This window comes from Panthera tigris, chromosome B4 (genome assembly GCF_018350195.1).
Source record: "Panthera tigris isolate Pti1 chromosome B4, P.tigris_Pti1_mat1.1, whole genome shotgun sequence".
Classification (NCBI taxonomy): Eukaryota; Metazoa; Chordata; class Mammalia; order Carnivora; family Felidae; genus Panthera; species Panthera tigris.
In genome coordinates, this window is record NC_056666.1 from 125308825 (window position 1) to 125328824 (window position 20000).

Sequence of the window (20000 nt, forward strand, 5' to 3'; positions counted from 1 at the left end):
GCCAGGGAATGCAGCATCTCACAAAAATTGGAAGTCCAAGGGGCTTGATTCAGCAGTTCCAGTATGATAAAAGAGAATATCCCGTGTTGTTCCATTTATATAAAGTACAAAACCAGGCAACTAACCTAGGCATGTAGACATGTTGAAGTCAGGGTATAAATTACCCTTGAAAGGCGAGTGCCTGGAAGGGAGCATGAAAAGGGCTGGAGGGGCAGCTGTCCATTTGTGAGATGTGCACTTGCCTGTGTGTACATTGTATGCTGATGGTTTAAAAATACAGACCCAAGGGGCACCTGGGTGGCTCAGTCGGTTAAGCATTTGACTTCAGCTCAGGTCGTGATCTTGTGGTCCAAGGATTCGAGCTCCACATCCAGCTCTGTGCTGACAGCTCAGAGCCTGGAGCCTGCTTCAGATTCTGCATCTCCCTCTCTCTCTCTGCCCCTCCCCTACTCACACTTTGTCTCTGTCTCTCAAAAATGAATAGATGTTTAAAAAAATTAAAAAAAAATACAGACCCTAGGGGTGCTGGGTGTTTCAGTCAGCTGAACATCTGACTCTTGATTTCAGCTCTGGTCATGTTCCCAAGGCTGTGGGATCAAGCCCCACATGGAGCTCCACACTAAGTGTGGAGTCTGCTTGAGATTCTCTCTCTCCCTCTGCCCCACCTCTGCTCACACGTGTTCACGCATTCTCGTGTTCTCGCTCTAAAAAAAAAAAAGGAAAGAAAGAAAAAGAAAAAAATTTTAAAGAAATACAGACTCTAGAGTCATATAAGCTTTGAATTGAGTCCTTGGTACATCAGTTATTTGCAGTGTGACTTTGGGCAAGTGACTTCACCTCTTAAACTTCATTTTTCCATCTAGTATATGGGGATAATTATAATACGCAATAGTGGCTTGTTGAGCATGAAAAGAGACACTGCATGTATAATACATAGCTCAATACCAGGCACATAGTAATCAATAGATAGCATCTAGTATTATTATCATCATCAATAACCACAATGGCAGGGCCTTCTCAGGCACTGAGGATATTAGCTCTGACAGGCCTCAGCAGTAAGGTTAACAGCTGTAAGGCCATTGATGACAGGAGACTTCATTGCAAGGAACTGGAGCAGACTGAGAGGAAAATGGCAGGCTCCACAAAGTCACCCAGACCAGTGCTTCTCAAACTTTACCAGACACACAAATGCCTTGGGAATCTGGCTAAAATGCAGATTCTGATTTAGTGGGACTGGGTGGGCTACTATTCTGCATTTCTAACAAAGTCCCCGGTGAAGCCGACAATGCTAGTCTGCACACACTTTGAGTAGCAAGGCTCTCGGTCTTGGAGAATGCAGGAGTTGAAGGAATTTGAGAGAAGTTTGGGGGGGGGGGGGTGTGAGGCAGGTAGTTTTCCCACATGTGGTGGGGAGAGATCTGGAGATTTAGTGTGGTGCAGCTTACATGATAAATCCTATCTCACATGACACACCCAGTGCTTCTGCTCCCTCATTCAACCCTAACTGCCATACCTGCCATGAGGAAGTGTTTTGCTTTTGTTTTCCCTTTCTTTTGAAATTGAATACACGAGACAGGCAAATTGTATAAGGAAAAAAAGAAAGGCAATTAGAAACTTCAGGAAATGAAAAGCTATGCACAAAAGGGGAGCCGTGGTGTCTCAGGCGTCTGACTTTGACTCAGGTCATGATCTCATGGTTTATGAGTTCGAACCCTGCCTCAGGCTCTGTGCTGACAGCTCAGAGCCTGGAGCCTGCTTCGGATTCTGTGTCTCCCTCTCTCTCTCTGCCCCTCCCCTTCTCATGCTCTGTCTCTCTCTCTCTCTCAAAAATAAATAAACATTTTTTTTAAGCTGTGCACAAAAGGAAATGTAATCACAGGCAATGACTTGACTTTGATGAAGAACAGTTAGTGATTAAAAATTCTTAGATCCAACAAATAAAGTACAGAAGACATAAGTACCATCCCCCAGCATAATGTACATGTACCAGTCTCAACAATATAAAAATAAAAGTTTGAAAAGTGGAAGTGAGGAGAAAAGAGCTAACAGGAAGGCAGGGGCACTTAAAAACTCATTTTAGGAAATGATGAGTCAGAAAATACTGCTAAAACTCTATTATGGTTTACACAGTTTACTAGAAAGAGGACAGACCTTTGCCTTGTTCCCTATTTATCCCCAGTATATGGAATAGTTTTTGGCACAGAGAAAGTGTTCAACAAATACTTGGTAAGTGAAAGGAGAGCAGACTACTGAAGCCCAGAGGTACCTTGGAGATCACCTCAATCCACTTCCCTTATTTTACAGATGATGAAACCAAGGTGCAGAGAGCCACAGGAAGTTGCCCAAAGTCCACTGCTATTTTGTGGCCAAGCCAGGAGTTAAACTTAGATTCTCTAACTGCCAAGTGCTGTGCCTTCTCCCCCAGGCTACCATCCTCAGCATGAGCCTTCTCAAAGAATCACACTGAGGTTTGGCAGAAGTCCCTTCTAGTCTCAAGAGTGCATCCAAGAGCTGACACTCGCGATATCCTCATGGAGCTCATGGAGGAAGTGACCTTTGAAGCTGTTGGTGGCTGAACCCCACCAAGGAGCCAAGACCAGTGATGGGAACATCAGTGGGCTGACCTGAGTGCCACTAACCTAGCAACGGGAGATAATCACAGCTAAGAGTTTACTGTGTCTTTCTCATCTTTTGTTTTTTTTTTAACATATTTTACAATTGTGATCATATTGCATAGAATTTTATATACTCCTTTTCACTTATTATTCATAACATGAACATCTGGGGCACCTGGGTGGCTCAGTTGGTTAAGCGTCCGACACTCAGGTCATGATTTCATGGTTTGTGAGCTTGAGCCCCGCATCGGGCTCTGTGCTGACAGCTCGGAGCCTGGAGCCTGCTTCAGATTCTGTGTCTCCCTTTCTCTCTGTCCTTTCCCTGCTCACACTTTCTCTCTTAAAAAAGGAATAAATGTTAAAAAAAAAAAAATAGCATGAACATCTTCCCAGTAACATTGCATTCTGAAAACACTTGGTTTTTAGTCACTTACATGGTATTGCTTCACAGGGCTATACTGTCCATAAGCATTCTTCCATTACTGGCTGATTAGGTTGCTTACTATTTAAGTTTTTATTATTTGGGCCTTCCTGGAATGGCATCAGTGAATGGCTCTGTAAGAAAATCTTTGTATCTCTTATTACTTGCTTAGTGTAGATTCCTAGAGATGGAGTTGCTCTAAACAAGGAATAAACATTCTTAAGGCTTTTGTTACATCCAGCCAACTGTTTTCCAGTAAGGAACCCTATATTTTCAAGGGACAGTGCAGTGCATCACATTTCTCTGTGACTAGTTACATTTGAGGCTCTGACAATTTGTTTCATCAAAGAATAGCAATCCTTTGATTCCATGTCTGTTTTCCCACTCTGTGTCTATACACGGTATCATTTAGGTCATTCATTCATTCAGTTAACATTCAACAAAAGCTGGGGCGCCTGGGTGGCTCAATCGGTTGAGCGTCCAACTTTGGCTCAGGTCATGATCTCGCAGTTTGTGAGTTCGAGCCCTGTGTTGGGCTCAGTGCTGACAGCTTAGAGCCTGGAGCCTGCTTCGGATTTGGTGTCTCCCTCTCTCTCTGCCCCTTCCCCGCTCATGCTCTGTCTCTTTCTGTCTCTCAAAAATGAATAAACATTAAAAAAAAATAAAAAAAAAAAAACATTGGACAAAAGCTCTCTATATAGTATCTGTAGTATGCAGTAGATAGTCTATGTACATACAGTCTATGTACTATTGCATATATATATATATATATATATATATATATATATATATAACATACATATAATATATATATATATGCACATTACATTCTTTAATCCAACTAATAACTGCTAAGAAATAGTATTGCCATTTTCCTCATTTTATAGCTGAAGAAACTAAATATTTAGAGAAGTAGAGTAAATCATCTAATGTCATACTACCATGATAGAACTGGAATTCAAACCCAGGTCCCTCGGATTCAAAGCAAATTGACTTTCCACCACTAGGCAACAGTTACCAGCCACATGTGGGGGCTGCCAGGCTGGGCCAGTGGCACTAACTGCTCAGAGAGGCTTCAAGGCCCTTCATCAATCTCTGTCCCCATCTCCCAATATCTGTTTAGCCTGATCTTTCATTCCCAGTGTGGGTCTCCCTCCACCCACCTCCCGAACCATTTATTGAGCAAATGCATTTTGAGCGCTTATCGTAGGACAGGTCCTGGGCATACAGTGGGAAACAGGGGACGAGGCACTGTCTCCATGGAACTTACAGTCTAGTTGTTGGAAGGAGATGGACGATAAACAAATGATAAGTTAACAATTGTGTTGTCAGAAATTAGAAAAGTGCTAGAGAGAGAAGAATCGGGCGAAGGGGTAGCAGTGGACATAGAGAGGTTTTATGAGATGGCCTGTCACAGGCAGAAGTAGGATTGAAACTGTGAGTTTGAGTCCCTCCCCTCTTGGCCCAAGGCTTACTGTCTTCAGGAAAACTAAGGAGCTGTAAGATCCCTTTCAATTTTCAGATGTTTAAATTCTAAGACATCTCTGACTAATCCCTTAGGGCTATCCCATCTTTGCAATTTTTCAGTACTTCTGTTCCAGCTCCATACTTTAATTTTGGTCTCTGGACCAGTGGTCTGTAAACATTTTGGATTGCATATGCCATCGGTAACAACCTGAGCTGCACATGTGTTTTCTCATTTATGTATTAATTTGTGCACATAAGCTATAGTATTAATGCACACTATAAAGCTGTGCTATTCAATAGAGTAGTCATTAGCCACACGTGGCTATTTACACTTAAATTAATTTAGATTTAAAAAATTAAAAATTCAGTTCCTCAATTGTATTAACTACATTTCAAGTGCTGATATAAAATATTTCCATCATCACAAAAAGTTCTACTGGATAGTGCTGTTCTAAACTTTATACCAAAATAGAAATGTTTAAAGGGTAAGATAAAAAACTAAAATAGAAATTCCAATATTTTCTTCCCACACCTCCTGAGATCACCTAGCACATCCCTGGGAGTTATGCAAACCACCCCCTTCATTAGAAATTACTGCTCTAGATGTCTGATGTATATAGTGGATTAAAAAGGCAAAAGCAAAAAACAAAGCCAAAAACTGCCTTCTTAACAAGTACGTCTTATATCCAAGTAAGTGTTCCAATCCTAATATTTCTCTATCCTCGTCCTCACCCCCTATGCTCAACATCCAGCCACACTTACCTAATTACCATTCCTTGAATGCCTGATGTGTGCCTTCATACTTGCCCAAGCCACCCTGGAATGATGACTCCCCACTTCTCTGCTTGGTGAACTCGGCTTTCAAAATCCACCCCAAAGTCACCTCCTCTGTGAAGCTTTCCAAGAACTCTTAGGGAAAAAAATCAGTGATTTTTCTCCTTCCATTGTGCTTATTTATTCACTTGATACTTGTTTATACAGTGGTTACAATGGGCCAGAAATGAATGACTGTACGTAAAGAGGTTAGAGCGGAGCAGAGCACACTGAAAGCACTGTCCCAGTGTTCCCTGTGATGATGACAATGATGATGGAAAAGACGCCACTGCTGCTGGATGTCAGAGATGATGACACCACAATCCATGACTCAAGAAGCCTAGAGTTTCTGAGAAAGGCCCACAAGAAGTTATGAGACAGTGCAACAAATACTTTGTACTAATGCACAGCACTGTGCAGTCACCGAGACAGCATTCCAATCCAGTTCAGCTTCTAAGAGAGGTTAAAAAACACCTCCAAGGAGGAAGTCTTAGTCTGTTCAGGCTGCTATAACAAAATGCCACACACTGGGCGGCTTATAAACAACAGCCATTTATTTCTCACAGTTGTGGAGGCTGAGAGTCTAAAGTCAGGATGGCAGCATGGGCAGGGGAGGGCCCGCTTCCGGGTTGCAGACTTCTTGTATCCTCACCTGGTAGAAGGGGCAAGGGAGCTCCCTCAGGCCTCCTTTATAAGGGCACTAACCTCACTCATGAGAGTTCTATCCTCGTGACCTAATCACTTCCCAAAGGCCCCACCTCCCGAGACCGTCACACTGGGATTTCAATCTATGAATTTGGTGGGGGACACATTCAGACCATAGCATAGGGGGCACAGAATGGAGCGATATAAATAAACACATATTCCCAGAAATTGCCAAGGTTCCCAGGCTTTCTGGACTACTCTTTGAGAGCAGTTTACACAAGGCTTTAGAGTCAAGCCTCATTTCTGACCAAAGAGTCCATGGCCCAGCTGGCCCACCCAGCTTTTAAGTGGAAAAGCCAGAATTTGGGTCTATATCCAAGAAGCTTCTGGAAGGAAGTCTACCCAAGCCCCCAAGAGACAAAGCTCCTGTTTTTTCCTTTCACAACTCTTCTCACAACTTGTAATTACATGATTATATGCTTGTGAGTATGTTTACTGTCTGTCTCCCTGGCTGTCAGCGTTTTTACTCACCACTGTATTCTTAGGACTTGGCTCAGCAAAGGAAGGGTTCAGCAAAGGTTTACTGTTCAGTTTCCAGAGTCCTGCACGTGAGCCCCGCCCACCCACCGGAAAGCCCCGCCCCGCCCCACCAGGCCCGCCCCCAGCTTGCCTTAGTGGAACTGCAGGTGCGGGAACCCAGAGCGCACAAGGCCTAGCCACCTGGGCCAGGCTGCCCCAGCCCTCTCGCCGTCGCCGTACCTGTCCCAGACCGGCCCCCTTCTGCCACCTGCTGGCCCTGGAGGGGCCAGTCTTGGCGCCTGCGGTCTGGGAACTGGAGGTCCACTATGGCCGCCCGGGGATCTTGGTCAACTCTGCAAACCTCTTCTGACCCCAGGTGGCTCCCCTGGGCTCATCCCCTTTCAGCGCAGAGAAAGAAACCCAATCCCGGCCAAAACGAGGCAACAGCCACCACCTAAGCAGCTTCCAAGCAAAAGGGTCCGTCAGACAGCAAGGGCGGGAAGGCAGCCTTCTGTTTGATGACCGCCCTCCGGAGTTGCCGAAAGAGATTAAGGAGCGGAGACGACAGGGCTCACGGCTTTCTTAACTACCAGGTCTTGGTTCTTTCCACAAATCCGCCAAATCTGGTGGGCCCAGATTAACAGAGGAACAGAAGAGCGCCTGGCCCAGCAGAGGACTGGGCGGGGCCTGATGGCAAGAGGGCGGGGCCATGGAAAGCAGGCGGGGCCTAGTGAGGTGCAGGTGTGGGCAGGTGTCTCCTCCCAGTACTTCGCCCAGAGATTCAATGAGGGGCTAAGACACTGCGGGTGGCGGGTGGCGAACAGTCCGTGCGACAGGTAGTCCCCTTAACTGGGCCATCTTCCACCATAGGGACGCAGAGCGTTCAAAAATGTACATTCTAACCGTTGTAGTGGCTCTTTCTTGCCTTCAGAGTAAAATCCGAATCACAAATGCAAGATTAGAAGCACCTTTATTCAGTGTTGTTTCAAATCAACTTATTATTGCCTTGTAGTATTTTCTAAAAATATTTAAACATTAAGATAAAAGCAACTCCTATATTTATGACAGTGAGTTCACCAGACCATTCAGAGAGGGCTTCTTGGAGGAAGTGGAGATGTAGCGGATACCCGAGAGAGGCCGGTTTACTTTGAACTCAATCAAGATTAAGCTTGTGAGCCCCTTTAAGGCCCTGGGAAAAACCCTAGCAACGGGTCACATGATCATATATTTTTAACAAATTTAAAAATTAAGATATTTTTAGTGGCCATTTGTTAAGATCACTGTTTCTTTTCACTCCATCTTTCATCATACTTCTCTTCCATCGGGTGGCATTGTCCTGGCTGAGGGCATTCTGGGGTCTTCCTAAGAGGAGATTGATTTGGGAATACTCTGTCTAACCACAATTTGGAAAGATGCTTTGAGAACTTAAAAAAAAATGAGAAATTTCCAGACTCCCGAGGTAGATGCATCGTTATTTTTTTTAATTTTTTTTAACGTTTATTTATTTTTGAGACAGAGAGAGACAGAGCATGAACGGGGGAGGGTCAGAGAGAGAGAGAGGGAGCCACAGAATCTGAAACAGGCTCCAGGCTCTGAGCTGTCAGCACAGAACCCGACGCGGGGCTTGAACTCACAAACCGCGAGATCATGACCTGAACCGAAGTCGGATGCTTAACCGACTGAGCCACCCAGGCGCCCCGATGCATCTTTAAATATATTTATGAAATCCTCTAGAGAAAAGTCATATAAAAATGGCATGTGAAACAAAAATAAAGATGAGCAATGAAATCAAAGGAAATTATTCTGACACCGAGAAGAATAAAAAAATCAATTTCAGATAAAATCTGAAATACCCTTGTTTATTGAGAAGAAGAGACACATTTCAAGTAGAAATAACAATTAGGCTTTTAGATTACTGATCTAATTAATGAAGAAAAGTGAATCACAGAGATGTACTGGAAATACATCTGAATTTCTTACTAATTTGTCAAGAAATACAGACAACCATGAAGATAATATGATGTACACTCCCACAGGAATAAGTGACCTGAAATCTTATAGTTCCTTCATGACAGGAATTTGATATTTCCTCAAATGTGACAACAATCCTAAAAAAATTATATAACATTGCTGGTATACGACATTTGTTGTGGGGTTGAAATAAATATTTCCATACCATCCATATAAAAAAAAACAACAAATTTTGATCAACCACACTACAAGAGGGCTAGATTATCTCTCTGCCTATTCTCTCTATAGAAAATATAACAAAAGCATTGTGAATATGAAGAGGTGATTAAAGAGCATGCAGCCAATGTAGGAAAATGATTATAAATAGAGGATAGCAAGTAACTAATACAAAAAATAGTGTATTTTTCTGAATTTTGTGATATTTGCAGTACTGGACAGCTGCTAAAATTTTATATTTGTTGTGATTCCTTTCATCCTTCTGACCAAACATTTCCTTTCATGTCTAACTTTGTATTCATAATTTTACATCCTTTTCTTAGAGTGAGTAACAAGAACTGTCTAAGCATGAGGGCTCACAAACTTGGATCTGTCTCCATGAATGACATGATTGGCCCCTGCTGACATCTTCTATCCATCACTCACTCGTTCCCCAACCACACAGACAAACCCAGTGGTGCACATAGGTTTTCTCAAGGAATCTCCACACAAACCCTTTCAGCTGGGTACTATCTGTACTCCGAGGAACTACTACCCCGAGGAACTAAGAACAGGTTCCAACATCCATGGTCCTAACCATGGCACTTGACTGCCTCTCAATATTGGTCATATCTGTACCATATCTCAAGAGCTTATGAGTAATAGTGCTAGAGACATACAGACATTACTATTAAATCTCATAACAACCTGGGGAGATAGGTACTATAACTGTCCCTAATTTCTAGAACGGGAAACTGAGGCTTGTCCAAAATAACACATCTCCTCAGCAGAGGGCCTGGGGAAGCCTGAATGAATTTTCTCTCCCCAAGATGTTCTATATCTGTCATGCATACAAACCTTTCCAGGTGCCTTTTCATTTACCTGAACCAGAACCCACCCTCCTACCCCCACCTTGCTCATTCCTTCTGTCTTATAAAGCTCAAAACAAGCATCAGCTCCCCTAAGAGAGCATCCTTGTCACTCTCTTCTCACTCTTCAAGGCAGGTGTCTTTTTCCCCATAGTATATCTTGTGCTTATCTCCATCGGATCAGCCCCAGGCAGGCTGCAGTGTAAGAGCAGGCTCACTGATCCATCTGTCACGTGACCACAAGTATCACAAAAGACATGGAACATGCAATATGTGTTGCGATAAACCTTGTTGTTTTAAGGCACTGAGATTGTGGAGGATGTTTGTTTTTGTAGCATATCCTAGTTTGGCCCTACTGATACACTCCTAAAACTTCTTGAGTGGACGTGAGAAGAGAGACTCAATCTTTCTCTGGCAGAAAAGATAGGAGCCACGCAGATTGCTAACAGCCATATTTCCAGTCTGGTAGACAAGGTGATCTGAGAAAATGAGACCAACAAAGAGAGGCAGGGATGGAGAAAGTGTGTTGATAAGCAGAGGGCCATGGTTCTGCGTGGTTCTGACGTCCAGCGGGACTGGTTTCCCACAGTTACTGTGAACCTATAAAATCCTGGGCTGAGGATATTCTCTGAGGGAATAGTACATAACATAGCCAAACTACAATGTACTGAGTTCCAGAAAAACATTAAAAACAGAATCAAACTGAAACAAATCTCAAAGACCCAGTCCTGTGACAGAGAAGTGATCTGCACATAGCCAGTTAGGAAAAAATCATCAAACATGATGCAATCAATGCCCAGCGACCTGTGCCACAGTTCTGGTTCTACCTGATGAGCTCATGTTGGGAAACTAGCTAGTAAAAACTCCATTTCTGAATCTCTAGTCCAGGCTCTCCTAATTATGAGGGTCTCAGGAGAGTGAGTGTAAACAAACCAGAAAGACATTTTTAAGTTGAAGGAGTGGGGAAAGTGCAGTGGAAGCGTGGGCTCTGTGTGTTGGGAAAGCAGCTCTCCAGCCCTCAGTGAGGTGGAACAAAGGAAAGTTGCTGCCAAAACCATATGCAAATGAGCGCCAAGCCAAAGGAGAGCGAGCACGTGGGAACGGCCTGAGAGTTCAAGGTTCAAGCTTTCGAGGTCTACACTGGTCACCCTGGGCTTCTGGATCCTCATTTCACTCATTACAAAACTGGAATTGAGCTGAGACGGAAACCTGGGGATTGGCTGGGAAAACCCCAGATCAAAGGACAATCTCCTTAAATCCCAGGCTTGTGGGGCTCTTCATTCTTCCTCCCACTTGCAGCTGCAGCTGACACTTTTCGGGCACCTGCCTAGCCCATGCTGGCTTCTTGGGGAGCTGCTCCCACCCCCTTCCCTGCCCCCCACTCAGAGCCTTTCCTGTTACACCTGTGCCTGCCAGCCCTGGTCCCCACCAGGTGGCACAGAGAGGAAGCACAGACACAGTATGGGACGGAGAGCAAAGATCCCGTGGCTCTGGAGTGTCCCAGGGAGCCACTGCAAAACCCTGGACTTTTCAGGACTTTGTTCAAGGCCTGGTGTACTTCTATCCATTTGTTTGTTTAAGCCCAATGAGTAGGCTCTAGCAATGGTTTTTAACCTTTTGTGGGTCACAGATCACTCTAGGAATCCAAAGAAGACATTAGAACCACTCCCCAGACAGGCACCTGGGTGTCTCAGTTGGTTGAGCGTCAGACTTCGGCTCAGGTCATGATCTCACTGTTCATGAGTTCAAACCCTGCACTGGGCTCTCTGCTGACAGCTCAGAGCCTGAAGCCTGCTTTGGATTCTGTGTCTTCCTCTCTCTCTGCCCCTCCCCAACTCGTGCTTTGTCTCTCTCAAATAAATAAAGAAATGTTAAAAAAAAAAAAAAAAAAAAAAGAACCACTCCCCAGGAAAAGGCACATGTACATACAATTTGACAAACAGCATCAGGGGAGTTGCAGACTCCTGAAATGGATCATGAACCTCAGGTTAAGAACCCCTAGACTAGGGGCCAGGAAATTTAGGCCAAGAAGGCTGGACAGAGGGTTCCAAGACCATGGAAGAAACAGATCTGGTGTGGTGGAAGAATCAAATTCAAATTCCAGTCCTGGTAATAGTCATGTACAAGAATCTGTGTGCTGGGGAGGCGAGAGTGGGGGCAGCAAGGCAGGGATGGAGGCATAACAGCATACAGTCATAAAACCCAAAGGTACAGCTCAATGAATTATCATTAAGTGCATGCCTGTGAAACTGCAAATCAAAAGATGAGAATATTACCCACACTGCAGACACCTCCTTCATACCTTTTCCAATTGTAAACCTTTCACCCCTTACCTAAGGGTAATCACTGACTTTGACCATAATCATCTCCAGCCTTTTCTTTATAATTTTGCTATCCCAGTGTACATCCCTAAACAGAGTGATTTACTTTTGCTTATTTTTGAACTTTATATAAATAGGAATTCTTTTGGGTCTTGCTTCTTTCCTTTAATGTTGCGTCTGTGTGATTTATCCTTGGTGTTGCATATATCTGCGGGGTGTTCATTTTCATCACCATGTAGTATTCCAGTCCAAGACTACAACAACTTATCCTTTCCACAGTTGATGGACATCTAGATTCTTTCCAGATTGGGAGTATTACAAATAATGCTCCTATGAACATACTTGTACCGGTCTCCTGATACTTTGGGGCTCACTTTTGTAGGCTATATACCTGTGAGTGGAAATGCCACTCACATAGCATATGAATATTTTCAACAGTGTACATAACAGCAAATGGTTTTCCAAAGTGGATCTATCAACTTACACTCTTTATAGCAGTGTTTGCAAGTTCTTGTTGTTCACATTCCCTCTCCTTCCTCTGTTTTCCAGAGCTTCCAGTTTTGGTCATTGAGGTACCCGGACTTCATTTCAGATGATGCAGAAAGCAAAGTCCTGGGTGGCAGCTCTTGGACCAAATCCCTGAGCTCCTGATAGCTCCTTTAGTGCTCACAGGGCTGTGAGCTCTGTAACTCTGCTTCCTGACTAGCATCAGCCCCTTCCTGAAGACTGAGAGTGAAGGGAGCAGTCTGGAGAGCTCGGGCTGACCCACTTGTACAGGGAGTGAGGGCAGCAGAAAGTAGAATTGGTAGACTCAGGAAACTGGACCAGCATTTAGGACCTATGTACCCTCTCTCTGCATGGCCGTTGATTAGCTCTATTTTGGGGCATACCTGTTAGCCTCTCCGTGCACCCATTTCTTCCTCTGGGGAAAAAAAACCCAGTAACACTTGGCTCAGATAAGGACACTTCTGGGCATCACAAAATGATAGAGAAGAAGGCCACTAGAAGAGATTACAATTTTCATTACTTCTTGATTTTGCTGATTAGAGTAATATACAAAACCACCTCTTCTCCTTTTTTCCTCCTATGTCTAAAAATTGTATGATGGGTGTTTTACTTTGTAGTTCTCCCAAGAGTCCAGCCAGAGACTCTAGGGCTTCAAGCATAGCAAGAAAGCCATTTTGGTGAAGAGAAGATAATGTAGATTCCTATCCTGAGCAAGTGTTGATACCCAAAGAAAACTGGTTCACATCACCAATTCCACCTAACAGTTTGCATTCCCTAGTTTCAGCTGGTGGGTCATCCCTGCAGTGTCACCCCTGCAGTGCCACACTCCTATGTGATGATGACCCCACAGGAGTTCTCTAGCAGATGCCACCTCTATCTTGGGTAAGTGATAGGGGGAGGAAGCAAAGCACACTCAATACTAAGCTGGGCTCTGTGCCTCTTTGGCACCTTTGAAACAAGCTTTATTATCCTTATTTTCCAATGGGGGAAAGTGAGTCTCAGAGTGAGTCTCAGAGCAACAAAGTTTTCCCAAGATAACTTAGCCAGTAAGTAGGCTGCAGAGTCTTCTGGCAAACCTAAGTCTGGTCTGGCTCCAGAAGCCATAGGCCTTCCTCTCTAGCTGTGTGTTGGAACTACACTTTCTTGATTCTGTCCTGCCAGACCAGGAGTCTCTACAAAGGAAAGTTCACAAAGTCCTCAGTCAATGGTGAATTGGAGAATCTTCCCATGAAAGCCCTATGCATCTATCCAATGCAGGGAAGGGGAGGGGCTAACACAGTTTCTAGTTCTGGTTCTTTCTGAGGCTAGACTACATTTCTTGCCCTTAGAAACCATGAGATGCACCAACCTCCTTCCCATACATTGACCTTTTTTGATGAAACTGGGAGAATAAGTTTTTGTTTCTGGCAATCACATGCATCCTGATTAAGACAGAAATAAATCAATTTCTCTTACTTTTCCAAAACTTTCCGGTAAGCCTCGGCAATATTTACAAAGTCTCAGACACCAAAAAGGTCACCATAGCTGGTAAATTTGAGAAACCAAAACAAGTTCTCCTACCCTTGTCTTCCTCTAGTAACAAGCTCTCTGTGCACACACCACACCTTCTCCCAGCTGCTTCCTGGATCTATAGGAGGCACAGCTTAGTGGGAGAAGCTTGGGTTTTAGTGTTAGAGCAGAGTTTGAATCATGGCTCTCTACACTTGAGCAAGCAGCTTCACATACCCAAACCTCAGCATTTCCTCTACTACCAAATGGAAATAATATCTTAATTTGTTAGGGCTGTTGTAATAAATACCACAGACTGTGCAGCTTTCACAACAGAAATTTATTTTCTCATAGTTCTGGAGGCTAGAAGTCCAAGAGCAAGGTGTTGGCAGGGTTGATTTCTCCTGAGGCCTCTCTCCTTGGCTTGTAGAGATGGTCATCTTCTCCCTGTGTCTCCACACGGTTATATCTCTGTCTGTATTGTCCGTGTCCTAATCTTGTCTTCTTACAAAGACACCAGTTGTATTGGACTAGGGCCCACTCTAATGACCTCATTTTTACTTCATTACCTCTTGAAAGGCCCTATTTCCAAATATAGTCACATCCTGAGGTGTTGGGGGTTAGGACTTAAAAATTGAGAGTGCACACAATTCAACCCGTAACACCGTTGCAGGCTATTTTTTTAAGGATCTTAGAAGATGAACCAGCACAGAAAAGGTATAAAGGGTGAAGCCTTCAAGGCTCAGTCCAGCCTTGCTCACCCACCTTGGGAGACCAGCAACCACCTGGTGGAGCAGCTCAAACTGGAGACCAGTGTGGATAGGTTCAAGGTCTCAGCTGCTGCAGAGCCACAACAGTACTGCATGCAGATTGCCGTCAAGGGTGCACTGTTGGTCAGAGCTCCATCCAGAAGCAACACCTTCTAGGAGCTTCGGTCTTGGGCTTTGTTTTGAGGTCAGTGAAGAAGTTCACTAAGAAATACTCTAGCACAGGGGCGCCTGGGTGGCTCGGTCGGTTAAGTGGCCGACTTCGGCTCAGGTCATGATCTCGCGGTCCGTGAGTTCGAGCCCCGCGTCGGGCTCTGTGCTGACGGCTCAGAGCCTGGAGCCTGTTTCAGATTCTGTGTCTCCCTCTCTCTCTGACCCTCCCCCGTTCATGCTCTGTCTCTCTCTGTCTCAAAAATAAATAAACGTTAAAAAAATCTTTAAAAAAAAAAAAGAAATACTCTAGCACAAAGTGATGAATGACTGCCTCCATGACTCAAGAAAACACTTTTCTCTTGCCAAATGACTTTAAGATATTTCAGACGTTTCCCATGGTCTGGTATGATAGCCAAAATTCTACAGAAATTGGTGAGTCATTCAAAGATGGAAACTGGGCAAAGGAGTAAACTTAAAAAAAATTTTTTTTTTAACATTTATTTATTTTTGAGAGACAGAGACAAAGCATGAGCAGGGGAGGAGTAGAGAGAGAGGGAGATACAGAATCCAAAGCAGGTTCTGAGCTGTCAGCACAGAGCCTGATGTGGGGCTCAAACCCACAAACTGTGAGATTATGACCTGAAGCTGAAGTTGGATGCTTAACCGACTGAGCCACCCAGGGGTCCCAGGAGTAAACTTTTAAATAAAAATGGCCTGGTTCTTTTAGTGAAGTGCTTTAAATCTTTTTTTTTTTAATTGTTTATTTATTTTTGAGAGAGAGAGAGACAGAGAGTGAGTGGGGGAGGAGCAGAGAGAGAGAAAGAGAGAGAGAGAGAGAGAGAGAGAGAGAGAGAGAGAGAATCTGAAGCAGGCTCCAGGCTCTGAGCTATTAGCACAGAGCCTGATGCGGGGCTCAAACTCTCAAACTGTGAGATCATGACCCGAGCCGAAGTCAGATGATTAACTGACTGAGCCACCCAGGCGCCCCCAGTGAAGTGCTTTATACTCAACAAATAAAAGCCTTATCATCAAACATATGAAAATATATTTCTTTCATAAGTCAATTAGTGGTGTTTCTACACCTGGAATATATGTATGTTTTATTTACTGGACGTTTACATTTTAGGAAGGAAAACATTTTTTTTTAATTGAATATTTGCAATTTGCTGTTCCTAAGATTTTTATACTATAACAAAATTTGTTCTTTTCTCATGGATTTATAAGTGGAGACTAGCATAAAATTGGAGGAAGAATATGCTTTACTAATCAAATTATATCTTGGTTTTTCTAAATGAGATTATTTTATTTTTAAACACTAAACATGGGAGCTGTTTCTCAGCAAACTTGTTTGGGAAGATTAATGCTGTGATGTGTATTAGATTACCTCATACAGTATATGAAACAGATGTGATCTTTGTCTTAAGTTCCTCTCTTTCATAGCTGTGGTTGTACTTAAAAAAAAATAATAATCATTTCATGTCTTTAAAAAATGCTTAGGGGTGCCTGGGTGGCTCAGTTGGTTTTGGCTCAGGTCTTGATCTCATGGTTTCATGAGTTCGAGCCCTGCATTGGGCTCTGAGCTGATGATGCAGAACCTGATTGGAATTCTCTCTCTCTCTCTCTCTCTCTCTCTCTCTCTCTCTCTCTCTGCCATCTCTGCCTCTTTCAAAATAAACTTAAATAAATAAATAAATAAATAATAAAACATACTTAAAATACGACCTACAGAACATTGCAAATGGCTAAAAACAGAATAATGTGAAAATATTACGATCTAAAAGAATTCTTTTTTTATATAATTTTTTAAATGTTTATTTATATTTGAGAGAGAGAGACAGTGTGTGAGTGGCGGAGGGGAAGAGAGAGAAGGTGTCACAATCTGAAGCAGGCTCCAAGCTCTGAGCTGTCAGCACAGAACCTGACGTGGGGCTTGAACTCACAAGCCCTGTGAGCCGTGAGATCATGACCTGAGCCAAAGGCAAATGCTTAACCAACTGAGCCACCCAGGTGCCCCAACCTAAAAGAATTCTTAATGTCACAATATTTTACTTTGATGATGTGTCTTTGATTTAATTTGGGTCATTCTGAAAAGGATACTTTGTAACCATTTTTTTAAATGTTTATTTTTGAGAGAGAGACAGAGACAGAGCATCAGCAGGGGAGGGGCAGAAAGAGGGAGACACAGAATCCCAAAGCAGGCTCCAGGCTCTGAGCTGTCCGCACAGAGCCTGACATGGGGCTCGAACTTACGAACCATGAGATCACGACCTGAGCTGAAGTCGGAGGCTTATCTGACTGGGCCACCCAGACGTCCCTGTAACAATTTTTGAAGAGCTTGGAAGTAAAATTTCTGCTTAATTTGTTTTTTTAAAAGTGGTAAGTCTTACTTTAACTCGAACCTCAAATTTTCAGAGATAATCCTTATTACAAGATTCTCTCCTGTTGTTCACGTAAACTGTTGGATTATCGTGGACATTCTGATATTTTGGTAGCCAATCTCCAGATCTGAGACCTCCCACCTCAGATGGAATTTGTGGTCTTTGCACTTGAGACCTGGGCTCCAGGAGGCGTAGACAGTGGCAGAGGCAACTTGCTAGTCCCTAACAGAAGAACGTTATTCCTTCGAAGCTTGGGAATCCTGCTCAACGGTGACGGCATTGTCCTTGCTGCCCCACAGAGCAGCAATTCAGGCCCCACACTTAGCCCTGCCAAGCTCCCGGAGAGCGCTGGATCCTACCCGAGTGGTCATCGGCCTCCAGTGCCAGCCGTGTGAAAAGAGGCCACTTTACATTTGATACAAAGCGTCAGCCGGTCTCATTCATGGTGCCTGGAACATGCTAAGCTCCGGACGTAGGGCTGGAAAGTGGCACTTCAGCACAAATGCCCTTTCCTGCCTCCCCACCCGCAAGGCTTTCACAGGCCAAGAGGAACACGCAGTGGCTTGTCTTTTCCACTCCTCATCTCCCCAGATGTCAAGAGATGTTGTTCTGGGGAACAGCTTGAGAAAAGCCCTATTCTCCTCGCTCTTCCTCACCTGCCAAGAAGCCCTGGCCTGCAGGTGCCTGGTGGGACTGAGGAGATGCCAGGAGGCATCAGGCCATTCATGCTGGTTGAGAAGTGGCCTCCTCTCTGCCAAGTTCCAACCTTGGCAGCCCTGTCTGCAGGGCCTGTTCTCATGAGCAGCACCTGTCTGCCTAGGCCTCAAACTCCAGCTCCTGCTTGCTGCTTCACACAAACACAGGTGACCCCATAACCAAGGCCTCCCTCAGAGCCATGGTTCCTCCTCTGATGAAGCCCTGTTTGTTTGAATCACTGCGTCTCACCAAGGTCTCAAGTCCCAGCAGGAAATAAGAGAGGCTGGGAGATGGATAACATTGCCCAAAGTGCTCTTTTCCAGATGGAGCAATTCAGATTGAGGCAGGAGAAGGACCTTGGAGAGTATCATCAAGTCCAAGGGTTCTCAACCCTGGCTGCAGTTAGAATCGCCTGGGGAACTTTAAAAAAATGAGATCCTGACTTAGATGGTTTTCGGTGGGGGTAGGGAGAGGTCCCCTCAGTGGAGCCCTGAGAATATTGAGAAACCTGATCTGGCTCAACCCACTTGTTATACACATAAGAAAAACTGAGGCCCTGACAGTGGGATTTTTTGAGATTGTTAATCTTGTCTAATCCACCAGTTTTACGATGGGGAAACTGAGGCCCACGAAAGGTTGAACAGAACCACCAAGGCTCCACAGAAAGTAAGTGGTATTTTAGTACCACGGGTGACTTAACTTTTAATTGTGTCAGAATGGTTCTACTTCTATCATGTTTAGTTTTATTATCACAAACTCTGCTTTAAACTTATTTTTGTTTCCTACTGCTCAAGAAATAAAGTCTGCTTTCCATAGCATGTAATTCAAGGCCCCATCACAACTTGGCCCTGCTCACCTCTCTAAAAGTACTACCTTCATACCCAAGCAAGAGGGGCCTGTGTCCTGGTCCCCTCACTTTAGAGGGCTCCACTCCAGCTTTTTTTCTGACTGTGTCACACATCATGGAACAGAGTCCATGGAGTCAAGGAGACATGATCACCTGGGTTCTCTGGACCTCAGATAGCCCAAGTTCTTTAGGTCTTTCTGGGGAAAAAAAAAAAGTGTTGCTGGTCTCAGAGATGGCCCCACAGCAGCTGCCCATTAAGGCTTGGAAATGCAGGTTGAGCATCCACACATGTACATTCAAGTCTCCTCCTTGTACAGGCTGGAGTCCAGAGTGGGAAGAGCAGAGGAATAGGTTCTAGGCCAGAACCTGGCTCCTCTGTGCTCTGGGGAATCTAAGAATTTGAATTTCAAATATTGCCTTCTAGATTGTCGCAAAGGTATATATGTCAAGGTAGAAGGATAGAACATATTAAATGGTTTGATTTATAAATTTTAAATATTTACATGGTATGTAGGCCTCCATTTGTACCCTTGTGTTGTCCCTGTACATGTTGGGGAACGGAGTTGATTCCTGAAGGAGTAGTGGTCAACTTTGCTGTTAGAAGGTAAGTGCCCCAGACCTTCAGTAGGTATAAGATCTGCACTGGCAATTCTTGGAGGGATCACAGGCTGTGGAAGTGATCTGGAATGTGGTGTCCCCTGGCCTTGTTTGGTGAGCACTTCCTCCCTTTCTTCCTGTAGTACAGTTCTCACAAAGTCCTGTCTTTAAATTCCTAGGTAGTGGTGTTTTTCTCACAATAGAATTTCCATGGAGCATGTGAATAGTAGGAAGAGGGCTGCTAGGTTATAAGATATCTCAGATATTTAATTTGCTTAAGCATTTCCAGACTGTTCTTAGAATGGCTGAACCTGCTACTATCAGCCAGCTGTACATGAGGGTTCTACTGTCTCTGTGTCTCTGCCAACTTGGCATTATTCAGCTTTCTAGGTTTTGCCAGATCATTGGTAGAAAAGTAATATCTCACTGTTGCTTTAATCTACAAATTAAAAACATTTTTGTCTTGTTCTGTTTGGGCTGCCATAACAGAATACCATAGACTGGGTGCTTATAAACAACAGGAATTTCTCACAATTTTGGAGATTGCAAGTCTGAGATCAGGGTGCCAGCATGGTGGGGTTCTGGTGAGGCCCCCCTTCTAGATTGCAAGTGGCCATTTTCTCATTGTGTCCTCACATGGCAGAGATAGCAAAAAAGCTCTCTAGGGTCCATTTTATAAGGGCACTAATCCCATTCATGAAGGCTTTACCCTCATGATCGAATTACCTCCC

General features: G+C 44.0%; 1 long non-coding RNA gene across 1 annotated transcript in view; it reads right to left on the reverse strand.

Moving 5' to 3' along the window:
- Positions 1–660: 660 nt before the first annotated feature.
- LOC102952780 overlaps positions 661–20000 on the reverse strand; it is a 49976-nt gene continuing 30636 nt past the window's right edge. The window contains exon 5 of the long non-coding RNA XR_006220208.1: positions 661–704. This is a non-coding gene — a long non-coding RNA (uncharacterized LOC102952780). The remainder of the gene's footprint in view (positions 705–20000) is intronic.